Source organism: Parambassis ranga, chromosome 7, assembly GCF_900634625.1.
Source record: "Parambassis ranga chromosome 7, fParRan2.1, whole genome shotgun sequence".
Taxonomy (NCBI): Eukaryota; Metazoa; Chordata; class Actinopteri; family Ambassidae; genus Parambassis; species Parambassis ranga.
In genome coordinates, this window is record NC_041028.1 from 21,625,570 (window position 1) to 21,639,254 (window position 13,685).

A 13,685-nucleotide genomic window follows, 5' to 3' on the forward strand; every position below is an offset into this window, starting at 1 on the left:
GCTGCGCTGGCTGTGGTTTCAACTGTGTAGTTCACCGCTGCTCTCCCAGGGGATAGGTGTCAGTCGTGTGTAGAAAGAGAGCAGCCACTTAAATGAATGGAGCTCTTTATCTGAGCCTGAACAGCGAGTTATTACCTACTGAGTAGACACTACGGAGCAGGCTCTATTTCCACAACAGTGATCCCCAGGGTGGGGGGGGTAGCAGGAGGCACAGGAGAGGGAGGGGTGGATAAGGAACGGGAAGTTCATATCTGGTGCCTTATTTTGTAACAGGGTACGACATCTCCGGCCTCCATGCTATCACAAAGCCCTCAAGCATGGTCAAGCATCACTGACGAAGAGAGCATTAGTATGGAAGGCTGCAGGAAAAGCACACAATAATAACACCCACTGGGAAGGCCTCAAACAGCGCTGGCTCTCTGCTACTCGTCTCTGCATTTCTATTAAGGAGAATGTTTTAAAAGTATTGAGGCAAGCATCCTCACAGCATGGGAAACTCCTCTTTTATAATCTTCCCATTTTTATCTGGAATAAGCTCATACAGAAATGAGGCTTTGGAGCGAGAATGGATTTTTTTTTTTTTGGGAGGTTATGACATATAACACCTAACTCCCAGCTAATCCAAAAACAGGCAAAGAGGTGCATTGTGCAGCTGAGGGTGTAGCATAGGTAGACAGCTGGAAACCTGTGACAGCAAACACCTTAATAATCAATGCAAAATTAAGCTGGTCATTTGAATATGGTCATCCATCTTTGGGGATAAATTTGTTGTTGGAGTCAGCCTCAAATGGCCGTTTGAGGGATTATAGTTTTTTGGCACTGTGTTTGCTTTATTTACAGCCCTGGAGGTTATTGAGTGTTACATTTATACTTGCATGACATATCCTCTAAAACGCCTGTGGAAAATGTCATCAACCTCCTCAGTTTAAAAAAAAAAAAAAACGGACTGGAAACAATAAACTGCCCTTAAGACTGGCATGTGTTGACCGGGTAATAAACTGACCTGGCCTTCTGCCCGGTGTGTGCTGAAATCCTGCCTCTTGTGACAGTGGATTAAGTGTGTGAAGGCAATAACAATGATTATTCGAATAATCTTTATGTATATATGTGCATTAATGCCAAAATATGCAATACAGTAAGCCGGGCAAAAAGACCAATTAAAACAAAGGAAACCAAAAGTATAATCAGTGAATTCATTAACATCCCTGCATGTACCTGTAATTGTCCCAGTGCACAGCTGAAGGAGGATGCTCGAGCCAGTCTAAACCCTCTGTTCTCCAGCTCTGTGGGCTCTAAGAGCAGCTCGGCTCCCCTGATGCTGCCTGATGGCTTTAATTGGTCTCCTCTGGCTAGGAGCAGAGCACAGGGATCCCTACACACACTAATGAAACGAGCTGCAACAAGAGTGATAAGACTCATACAGTGGAGCACAGATGTGCATGCTCACCTGTATGCACACACACTCACACACTGTTACTCACTGACACAAAGGTACAATACAGTATTTAATCCACCCAGGAAGCCCTCCAACTCATCTCACTGCATTAAGGCATAAATCCATATGCTTGAAATCCTGCCATATATATATATATATATATATATATATATATATATATATATATGGCATATATATATATATATATATATATATATATGGCATATATATATATATATATATGGCATATATATATATATATATATCTATATGGCATATATATATATATATATATATATATATATATATATATATATATATGGCATATATATATATATATATATATATATATATATGCCATATATATGGCATATATGCCATATATACATATATATAATATAAATGAATATATAGCTTTCCTAGCATCCTAGGATTTTGAAAATATAAGATATTCCCTTCAGGAAGTGCTTAATATCTATCAGAGAATAGCATTCACAGACATTTGCAGGAGTCCAAGCAGGTGTAACAGGAAAAAAAAAATATAAATCAGTGCCACACATTTTGAAACTGGATGCACACACACTAAGAAAAGACTGTTGCCTCTTTTGTTTTTGTCTTATCTGGTAATTTTCGAGGTAAACTCCACATGGAATTCCATCTGATGGACTGATAATCAATGCTTCAAAAGAAAAGTACTGATGTCCCTCATCATTTCATACTGCTGTGTGATGTCTATAAAATATATATAGAAACTTTTAGCTTTATCATAAGAAAAAGAAAATCTGTTTTCCACTGTTGATTCTCTGGAGTACGATTATAGATGTTATTATTATCATGGACAGATGCTGTTTGTACTGAGCAGTCCATCTCTAGAGCTTTGCTAGATGAGACAAAGAGCGCACCAAACAGAGAAAGAAAAGTATAAACTAGCAGTGGATGTAGTAGAATTGGAAGTAAAAGTACATGAACCTCTTCTTTATATAATGAGCATCACAAAGAGAGACAGTGACCACTCCCTGTCTTGCATTCCTTAAGGGGGCAATTGTAGCGCTGAGGACAAGGAATTGGAAAAAAACACAACACATACACACACAGCCACTCCCCATGGTCTATGAATCACAAACATACCTTGAAAAATGACATGGAAGACACGCAAGAAAAAGAAAACTGGAGGTAAATGGGAGTAAGCACCAATGTGCAAATAATACAGAATAATAAAATGAACTATACACCGGGAGCGTGATCCTCTTTAGCATGTGAGCTACGTGCGTTTACTGACGGAATGAGACCTCCAGTTTCCCATGTGTCTGAAGTGCAGCGAAACAAAGCTGACAGAGATGATCAATCCACAAACTCAACACATCCCAGTGCCAGCTGTCACTCTAATTGCCTCCTTCTACTGTCATCTTCAGCATCAATTCCATGCTAATGCTGCATGAGGTAATACCGGTTATGGGTCTGCAGAAGATTCTACCTCCTCTAATGAGCGGTGGATTTCCATACAGAGCACCGACCCTCCGCATGTGGAGTTAAGTTGGTGTAAAGTATGTATGCTTACACGGCATTGTGCCAATCTGGATTCTTAATGGGCTAAGCAGTGTTTACCTTTCAAAGACTTTCACATGAATTATTGATGGATGCGCGCTGATTTGTGCTTGGAATTAGCCTGGAATAATCCATCTGGGCTCACCTCCCTTTCTTGGTGCCATGTCTCTCTATCTCCAGGGTAAACAGGCTGACTGGAAACTCTTGTAGCAATGCACAATCATTTGTTATCCTGATTCTGCTGAGTGTAAAGTAGTTACTTAAAGTGCTATGTTTTTAAGCACAATGTGTGACCACTGGGATGGAGGTACACAATGAAGCTGTGCATTGGCAGTCCAAATCTGAATTCACCCTGTGCAATCATTTTTTTTTAAACTTAGCTTATATAGTAGACTCATTTTGATGATGTTATTTCATCTTTTTCCAAAGGGTAAAACATTTCAAGGGCATTAACTGACACATGTTTTTAACATGCAGTGGGTCTGTGGGTCTTCCACATGCCTTTGTGTGCGATTACATGGTTCAGACTCAATCGGAATCGGACGTTACCTCCTGATCAGGACTCGGATATATATGTATTGGGGCTGTCAACGTTAACGTGTTTCCGCAGATTACTCCAGCATAGTGCTGCACAGGATGGCTCTCTGGCTTGTAGTGTACGGGTGTGATTGTGTGGGTAAAACCTGTGGCAATGCGTTCTGTGCAGTTTGTGGAAGTACTACCTGTGCAAAGGGGCGGTCGATGCGGTAAGTGCTCTCGGCACACACACACACACACAGACTTTTGCACAATTCATTCTAGTAACATTTATATGCCCCGTGACAGCACGAAGGCGCAGGACCTCACAGGCAATGAGTGATCTGCCATTTGCCTTTGTTGGAGAATTCTAAAAGTATCGGATCGGGACTTGGTATCGGCAGATACTCAAGATCAAATGACTCAGACTCGGGGGCAAAAAAACCTGTTCAGGACATCCCTAGTTTTAGAACCATTAGCCACAACTGAAAGGCGTTACAGATATTCTTATTATTATAGATCTAAAAGTATCTATAAATAGTCCAAGCTGGGGGAGCATCTGACTGGTGTAAGAAGATCAGATTCTCCTCTATTGAGATATCATAACCCCCCCTCTTCTTAATTTTGATTGGGTAAGCAAAGAGTGACATTGTTTTACAAGAACTGTGGGGAAGTCTAAAAAGCTGACAGACACATGTAAACAATTTGTAAAACATGGATTTGAACACACTGTGACTGTGACTGTGGCATGTTATTAACTGGAGTATGAATGGCCACATATACAGGAATATTAGAAGGATATTCATGCCCGGCAGCCACGTGTGTGTTTTCTGGAATAAAAGCTGACCCCTGGCCTGCCACTACAATGAACTGACACCTCCCAAAGCCCGTCTTTGTTTGGTTTCAAAGCAGCAAGATGAATTCTAGGATGTTGGGAGAAAAGAATGTGAGGCCTGATTATTTGATGCTGCAAACACGCCTCGCACAACGTGACGCTTTATCACCCCCTCCTATCCTCGTCTCATTTTTTTTTTCCTCCATTGTCCTCTCTAATACAACCACATCTCATTGCAGTGGTTCAAAGGGAAGACGACAGCAACATAATGATATGCTTTAAAAGTGTGTCTGTGTAATGGATTCTACTGTAAAATAAATTCTCAACAGTCTGCGCTGTGAAAATGTGTAAAAAAAAAAAAAAAAAAAAATTAGAATAGTTTTCAGAGAAAGTCTGAGAGATGGTGGAGGAAAAAAGCTGAAGGAGGACACGGCTTCTACATTTGAGATTTCCCTCCCACTGCGCTTGTGTGAGTGATGCCAATTTGTCCAGACCCCGATTCATTTTCTTGGCCCTCTTTGGTGTCAGAAAAACGAATAGGCTTTGCATCTGAAGTTTGGTAATAAACTCTTGGATTAGATCCATCCCTCGGACAGAATGGACCAGTCTGAGCAAAGAATAAAGGCTCGTTTCCTCAGCAGTCTGTCAGAGGCAACTGGCTCTGCTATCCTGTTTGTGCACGCAGTTTTTTTTTAACCATTACAACCTACTTGTTTATTTTTGGAATGAGAATACCCATCTGCCATTGCTGCGGTGACATGCCTTTGAGCAGTTGACGTGGTTTTAGAGCACAGCACTGCAGAGGGAAAAAGCCTGCTTAATTAGTGTGACTGTTTAGTGGGGAGATGTGTTTATCTCATTATGGGCATCTGAATGAATATTCACACACATCCTGGCTTATAAATTTATATTAAAAAAAATTCAAGCGTGTGAGGCAGGGCAAAACTATTTCTAATGAAATCGAGTGTGCAGTTGCTGAGCTAGTTGGCTCAGTTTAATGGGAGTTTAATGTGCAATACAAAAAGCCTTCTCATAATTAATATCTATTGACAAGAAACCTGCGCACCTTAAAACAACAAGTCAACAGTTAATCTGGTCTATGACTTGAGACAAACTTCGCTAACACAGCCCAGCATCTAATAAGCTTGTGACAAAGCAGCACTGCCACTGACAAACATGCCACTTACACATTTACCCATGTGCCTCATAAACACTCACACACAGAGACACACTGCTGCTATACAGGCCACGCATGTCCATATCTAATGCTCCCTCTCTCACTCCATCTCTGCATTTATACTGACGCACATTTTATTCACTGTATATGTGCAGTGCAGTAAACCTCCAACTGCCCACATCAGCTCTTTGAGCTCAGCACTAAGGGAGTTCAGGGTGTTTGTTTACCAGTGTGGCTGCAGCCTCAGATTCGCAGTCTGCAGCTGAAAAGCATATGACGGAGAAGCTAAACAGACAGGTTATCGACCAATCCAATAAGGCTACACCACCATCAGTCTCTCCTTTTTTAGCTTTTGCCAATGAGTGTTAGCTGGTCCAATATTAACTCTGGTCACTTTCTTGTTTTTTGTGTGTTTGTTGCCTCCTGACTCTGCCAAATATCCACTCAGAGAGTAACAAGCTACATAGCTCCATTTTATAGTTAGCTGATAACTCCAGGTTGGAGAGCCTATAGTGACGTATTCCTGATGCATGATGTAGAGCAGGTTATGTGTAGATCTTCATACAGAGTACATAGTGCTGGTGCAGGTGATGCAGACCTGCTCAGGCTGTGGAGTAAGGGCCATTCACTTTAAAAGACAGAGGTGTGGGTGGTTGCTTCATGTTTCACTGGTGTGTATTGCTCACCAGTGTGTGAACTGGTGACTCACTGTGATTGTCAGCAGGTCTTTCTCAGGTTACTCAGGTGTCTGTGTACTGAACAGAGATTGATATACTCCGTCTTCCCCTCCCAGCCTCCTGCTCCCCGTCTGCCCTGTCTCTATCCTTCTGTTTCGCCCTGCTGAGCTAATCCAAGCCGGCCAAATCCCTCTGCCGAGCAGGCCTACATAGGAGTGGTCCTGCTGGGTGCAATATGCCACCCACTTCCCTGGCAATGCTGGCCCTGTAAGGCTTCAAGCCCAACTGTGGAGTCTCGTCAGTAAACAGACAAAGATGTATGAATCAGCTAAGTGACTCAGAGCAGGTAGTCCTGTGACAATAACATGTTGTTGAATCATGACAAAGAGTTATTTACTCCATGGGATTACTGCAGCTCTGTTCATGGGTGACATTACAGACAGGAACCAAAGTGACCATGCTAAATGTCTAGATACCTGCTGCCACACCATCAGATACAAACCCGAGCCACCTTTAAAATGAAGCTGCTTCAGCAAAGAGAGAAAACTTATGATAAGCTGCAGTCTATCTGCACATAGTCAATCACACTCAGCCTGTATGAATGGCCTGAAAACCCCATCCACCCATGCAATCAGTGCTCCACCCTGCTGAGCAGAACACAGAATATCAAATTAGGTTCATCCGTCAAGGGAACAAGGGGTTCTCCTATCTAATTGGCAGTCGAGGCATAGAACAGGGTTCTATAGGAATGAGTGGTGATACACTTACTTCCATCTCCATTCTTTTTCTTACACTTGTCGCTGCTTCTATCTGCCTGAGAAATGTTTCAATGCCCAGACGGTCTTAATGAGTGTAAGATGTGGGGGTCTGCTGAGGATCTCTTTGTGTGTTTTTGTCTTCTCTTTGGCTATCACTCACTTGGACATGTTGCAGGATCTAGCCTGGCAAACAAAGCACATTATCTTCTTCTTATGATACAATAATGAATCCATTGGTACAGAGATAAAAAAAAAAAAAAAAACTTTATACACAGGCGCCACTTTTCAACCACCTCCTCTTCCTCAGTTCAGTCCCAGCTATCTGGGGTGCCTGCCCTGAACCTACAGTGTCTTCTGTTGACATTTAAAATATATATATACTAGACCTTATTAGCCGAGAGAGATGCAATATAGGCAAGATCATGTCTGTAATGACCCACAGCTCCTGCCAAGCCCACACAACTGAATTTAAGACAAAGAAAGGTCAAAGTAATCACTGTCCTCTTCGCAGGGATCCATTGTAGCACAAGCAGAAGACAGCAGAACACAAACCACGGCATGTTCACCCAGTCGTCACAGCTACATGGGAAGCATTAACGCCTGTTGCATGCACTGCACATAGAGAGTTTATAATAGCTTAAACAGTTTAATATGTCATTTTAGTAGATTTGCACTTGCACTGAGATGGTAATATGACATCAAAGCACCATAACAGTACCATGGTTCTACCATTAGGGTCTGTGTGAAGCAACCAAACAACTGCCCAGCTATACTATAGTGTGCTTGTCTACAATCCAGAGCAAACATACTGTGTTTCTCCACAGAGCAATGCATAATTAATTGTACCGTAACACTAGCAGATCGTGGAGATTGAGAGAAACTTATAAAGTACAACAAAGCACCAGCTGTATAACCATATGATGAGTATGTGATAACAAAGCTTCTTAGATTCACGCTGCCATGGCAACAGAAACCAATTAAAACACAAATAATTACACAAATAATTAATCTGTCATTGAAAAATATAAACATACATGGTAAATCTATTATAGTGCTTAATTTAAAAAAGAAAATTATAGTACATATTATATATAGATTAATCTGTTTTACCACCACAAATTTAGAACAAGATTGTGGTTGCCTCGGTTACCAAGGTAACAACCACCTTTCTGCCATCCAATTCACAGGCTGAGAAGGTAACTTCTTGGTGTTTATGTCAGCAGAGCTTTTCCATTAAACTCGATCTATTGAACTATGACATTCATGTCTATGGCTGACAATCAAGTTTAACCTTCAGCTTCATAATGTGATGCTTTCAGACCCTGACACTGCAGCTGCTGGTGGTGCAGTTGGAATAAATAGATGATCCCAACTTATGTAGCTTTGTTGCGTACTGTAAACACAATCCTAAGATCATCGCAACTTAATGGTTAAAAAATATACATATTTAGTTGATCTGTTTATTCTAGTATAAGCAATAGGAGCTAGGTGTGACTGCTTTGTTTCAGGATTGCGAGGCTGCAAGTCCAGATCTTGGCAGAATTGGATCAGAAGTTTAAATGTAGGTTTTACAACAGCAGCACGTGACCTCAATTATCTCATCAACTGAACGCATCCATGTTCAAAGGTGGTCAGGGAGGATCATAGAGACAGAACGAGCTTTTAATTCGTGAAGCCTGGCAGGGTCTCTCTCACACCCTGTTATTTACATTCTTACTAGCACTCAGCTTAATTTTTATTATATCACCTCAGAGCAGCACAGCACACACTGATGTGGCTACAGAGCCAGAGCTGGTTTTTACGAGGCAGTTAAAAGCTGAGGAGCTCACAAGAGGATTCCTGCATTATCCCTATTAGTTACCAGTTTTTGAGCTCAATCGTCATTTCCAGATGCTAAGCTAACTTAACTTCTTTGGCTGAAAGTGCTTCTTTTATATATATAAGAAAAAAACTATGCTTTCAAGCAGTCACCCCCCCTCCCCAACACAACCCCACCCCCAAAGTACTTTTTAAGGAGGATTTACAAAACCGAGAGATACACAAGAGGCTTGGAGGCGCAGCTGCATTTTGGCAGAAATGCACATACATTAAATTCAAATCTGGTGTCTTAAGATTCTTCAGCTGAAGCTAAACAGGTGCTTTCACAAGAGGGAGAGAAATTACTGATGTGAGGACAGAATATATTTCCAATTTAGCAGTGGAAGGAAGTTGTTGAACAAAAGATAATGAAGGAGATTTAAAGATTTAGACAATAGGTAGGGAGGGTTTGAAAAGCAAAGAGAGAGAAAGAGAGAGAGACAGGGAGAGAGAGAGGGAGAGAGAGAGAGAGAGAGGGAGAGAGAGGGAGAGAGAGAGAGAGAGAGAGAGGGGAGATTTCCTTGTGTATCTGTAAGTTGACAGGTAAATTAGAATGTGTGGCTAATGGGGCAAAAAGCAGTCAAGCCCCTGTATGCACCCTTTCACTCTGACAAACAGGCAGCTTACTGACCCAACCACTGCCTCTGTCACTTCACTTTTTAGATTTCACATTTAAACACAACAACAAACAGTCTTTCACTGACCCACAGTTACTGACATTACCCACACACACACACAAGCGCACAATGAGCTGCCATGCGTGGGCAAAGAGAGTGAGCGGGATAAGTTAAATTAAGATTTTAAAATGAACTGGAGATGAAACTTGAAATGTTCAAAAAGGTTTTGAAATGTTGGCCTTTTGATTAATCTTCTATCAAGCTGTTTGAGCAGAAGTGAGAAGCAGTGAAAAATCATGGATCACAGTGTGCATCTTGAACAGAGCGTGTGGCGTTGTTTACAATCTGTTCATCAAGGCAAGGGGTAAATCTCTCTTATGCAGCTCACTTTTTTTCTCCACCTTCCTTCACATAGCGGGAATCAATAGCCAGATTGCTTGTTCCTCTGTATCTCTCTGTCATTTGTTTTTCATCCAATCACTTTGCTATGTATACCCTTGATGCCATGTTTGAGTCATAAATCAAGACCTTGCAAAGTGGGAGGACTGGGTGTGTATGCACCCGTGTGTGTCGGAGAATGTGCACACGCATAAATGTTTGTGGATCTTTGGAAGACAGACCACAGCTGGGTATTACCATATATCAGTGTGAATGTCTTCTCGTTGCGGGCGTCTGAATGTTTCATCTAATCATTAAATGCTGACAGGCTTCACAGAGTAGCTCCACTGATCCCCGCCAGAGGAACGCGGGGCCTGACTTCATTAGAACTGTTAGTACTAAGCTGCTTTACCCTCACTCACGCCTGGCTTAACCTGTGCAGTGATAAATGTTTAGAGGAGAGATCGGCAGATGGGAAGGAGGGGTGAAACAAAAGGAAAGGTGGTACAGATGCATTCAAAGAGAGAAAGGCAAAGGTGCTGAAGTCAGGTGCAGAGGATGGAGCAGTGAGAGATGGGAGGGGAATGGCAGGGCACAGAGCGTGTGAACCTGAAGTTTTCTGAGGCAGAGGGAGGGGCTGAAGCTCAAAGTGGTGTTTGAACTGAGAGGGATTTACACATGCAAAAAAGCAGGCAAAACAATCAATTAACTTGTCTTGCAATTAATCAATTACCACGCTGGTGCATCGACAGCCAGAGTGCTTAACAGAGACTCCAGCGTGACGCTCCTATGTGTTGAAGAATTAGCACTGACCTCCGTGCACATGTATGCATTCACACTCATGCACGGCCTCATTTATGCCTGCGCATACGCATCTAAGCACATAAAGATATGCACACACATCCTTGTTCTCAGCATATTTCTCCACAGCATTCATCTGCTTTACTCCAGCTTCACACACACACACCACCCCTCCCCTCTCAACACTCTTTTTTTCCTGCCAGCAGAGGTTTTTGGCTGGCTTAAGTACGCCTACAGGCCCCTGAGGGACAGCCCATGACGGATGGCACTGCGTGCGACTCCGATTCGATTCAGCCCATTTGATAAATTTATTGCTGGCATTTTGAAAATGAAATTAGAGGGACGTCTCCTGGAGACTGTTTTTCCAGCACAGGTGCCATAAATATACTTCATTTGGCAGCAGAGAGGGAGGAGGAGTGTAAGGGGGTGGAGAAGTGTTGGATAAAGAATGTCATGGCAGGGGGGGGCAGATAGCAGCGACGTTCCATAGAAAGTAGAGAAGCTAAAGAATAAGGTCAAATTATAATGAGGTCCTGTATTAATCATGATATTGGCGAGGAACAACAGTAAAGGTTATTCAAATCAAGCTTGAATCCTACTCGGACCTAAATATTGTGTTGCTGCCCCTTCAGTCTAACGTGCAGCGTAGCGCTGCACTCTTAACATCTCATATTAAATCCTGACAGATTGAGACTGCGGGTTGTTGACACTGCAAGTGAGCACAAATGTCCCGCTTTCTCCATCTTTCATGCTGCGAGGCGCGCAAACATTTATATGCATACACACACTTACATCTTCGAAGAGATGTGCACACACAACACATGGTTTATGTACATTATCTTTGCCTCAAGGCCCCATGGCTCTTCAGTACGGATGACTCTGTCAAAGCAACATTGCCATCTATAACTCAAGGTGTATGAATGAATACAGCAGGCTAGTTTTTTTTTTCCGATGGCAACCTCAATGTGTGGGACTGAGAGGCAGTGGATGTTTTTGTTTATGCTTCTGACTAAACAGATTTGAACTGGATGGAGTGGATGAGCCGGGGAAAGAAAGACACACACACACACACAAGAGTGAGAGAGAGAGAGAGACACGGACACACAACAAAAGTGAGCATTCATTCAGCCGTGGCCTTATTTATCTCCCTCTCATTCAGAAATGTACGCGAGTGCAGCTGTGGAGGGATGATGTACACCACGTCAGCCTCTGCTCCCCTTCAACATTCATCAGGCAGCGAGGCTCGGGCAACCGGCATCACTTACCTTTATAGGCCACTCTGACAGCATTGTACACCGCATAGTCATCACATACAAAGCTTCACAACAGTGTGTGTGTGTGTGTGTGTGTGTGTGTGTGTGTGTGTGTGTGTGTGTGTGTGTGTGTGAAGGGGGGGGGGGTCAGGGGATACTACTTGTCAACGAGATGTCTTCTGTCAATACCTTCTGCAGTTTATACAAGCAGCTTTAACAGCTTTGAATCTTTGAAAGGTAAAAACGTCTCCACAGACGCCCTCCTGCTGTGCAGGTTTTCCACATATACACATGCACATTACATCAGATCCAGGTGACAATGCAGGTAAATATTTTCAACTGCATTCTATTTAGATCTCAGAAAAAAAAGCTCGTACAAAACGACGACTGCGTCCTTATAAGCACAGTGGGGATTAAAAAAAAAAACAACAAAAAAGAGTTTCCACAGAATCAGCAGGGAGTTCTCCTGACTGATTGTCTGCTTCTGCTTTGCAATCAAAAGAGTGTGACACACCCTCTGCCATTACCGCATCTTCTCTAGGAAGAGCAGAGGGCTGGGACTGCCTGGTGCATACACCTGCAGGCTGCCACTCAGAACAAGACCCCCGGAGCTGTTTAGACAGTTTGACTGCCTGGCCCCATCATCTTATAAAATCAAAACAGCCTACGGGTACGTTCAGACCCCCGCTACACTTCCTCAAGGATCCACTATGCAAAGCAGCCGCTTCCACCCAAACCTCACATTAACATGTACACACCAAAGTGTGTGGAGGAGTCGAAACAGAGCAGTGATTAGTCTGAACATGAGACTCACAGAAAGCATTGCATAAACACAGACTGTGGGCTGTCTGTCATTGCAGGATAGCGGGATAATTCAGTCTTGGTGTCAGTGGGTGTGAGTGATTGACTTTGTAATCAAACAGATTGTTCTGTAACAAAAACACTGAAAGACTCAATTTCAAATCAACATCAACAAAACCATGAAATGTTTTTCGTCTCATTAGAGAAAATATGAACGCACATAGACACACACACACACATCTGAGAATGGGAATGCACAGGTGACTGACTGAACGCTGTCTTACCTTTTTGTGATGATACCGTGGTTCCTGTAGATAAAAGAGAGGAGACACAGAGGGATGTGTTAGGATCTGACAGGCTCCTGTAAAATGCAGGAGATAACAGTCATGACTGGCCATTTGTTGGGAAAGAAGGAAGCCACCCAAAAGGATTATCAGTAGCTTCCTTCACACAGGATTCGCGCTATAACGCAGATAAAAAGCTACCTATTTATGCTGCCTTTGCACTCTCACAGAGAACAAACATAGTCGGACTGATGCTGACCGCATTCTGATCACGTTTCACTGTTCTGTAGTTAGCCGTGGGACGTAGCATCAGCATCTAGTGCGGCATGTCCTGCTGAGTTTCGCCTCGCACCACTGTTGATGTAGCTCTGTGACTAAAGAACAACGTCTCACACACAAAAAGGTGGAATAAAGGTCCAACATGTTGGAGCAGACCGTGTGAAAAGGGTTGAAGGACGTTTTTTAAGGCGTGCTGGCCAATAACAAGTCTGAATAAAAGCAATGAAGCAATGTCTGTTCCTCAATATACACTGGAAGGGAAACTGTGCATGTTATACCATGGGGACAATGCAAGTGGACACATATGTTGTCTTGCGTGGACCTAAGAACAACTACGTGTTTGCACCACTGGCAGCTGCTCGTGCCTGCTCACTGAAGGCAGTATAATCCTGGCTTTCTGAATACACAAACCAAAAACATACAGTAGGTGTGCCGGAGCTACACACACACACAAATCCAACAGCAAATTTCC

General features: G+C 42.7%; 1 protein-coding gene across 1 annotated transcript in view; it reads right to left on the minus strand.

Moving 5' to 3' along the window:
- Nucleotides 1-12,957, minus strand: part of LOC114438345 (cadherin-4-like) — a 117,186-nt gene extending 104,229 nt beyond the window's left edge. The window contains exon 1 of the mRNA XM_028409608.1: nucleotides 12,935-12,957. The gene's annotated coding sequence lies outside the window, so the exon portion shown is untranslated. The remainder of the gene's footprint in view (nucleotides 1-12,934) is intronic.
- Nucleotides 12,958-13,685: the final 728 nt, after the last annotated feature.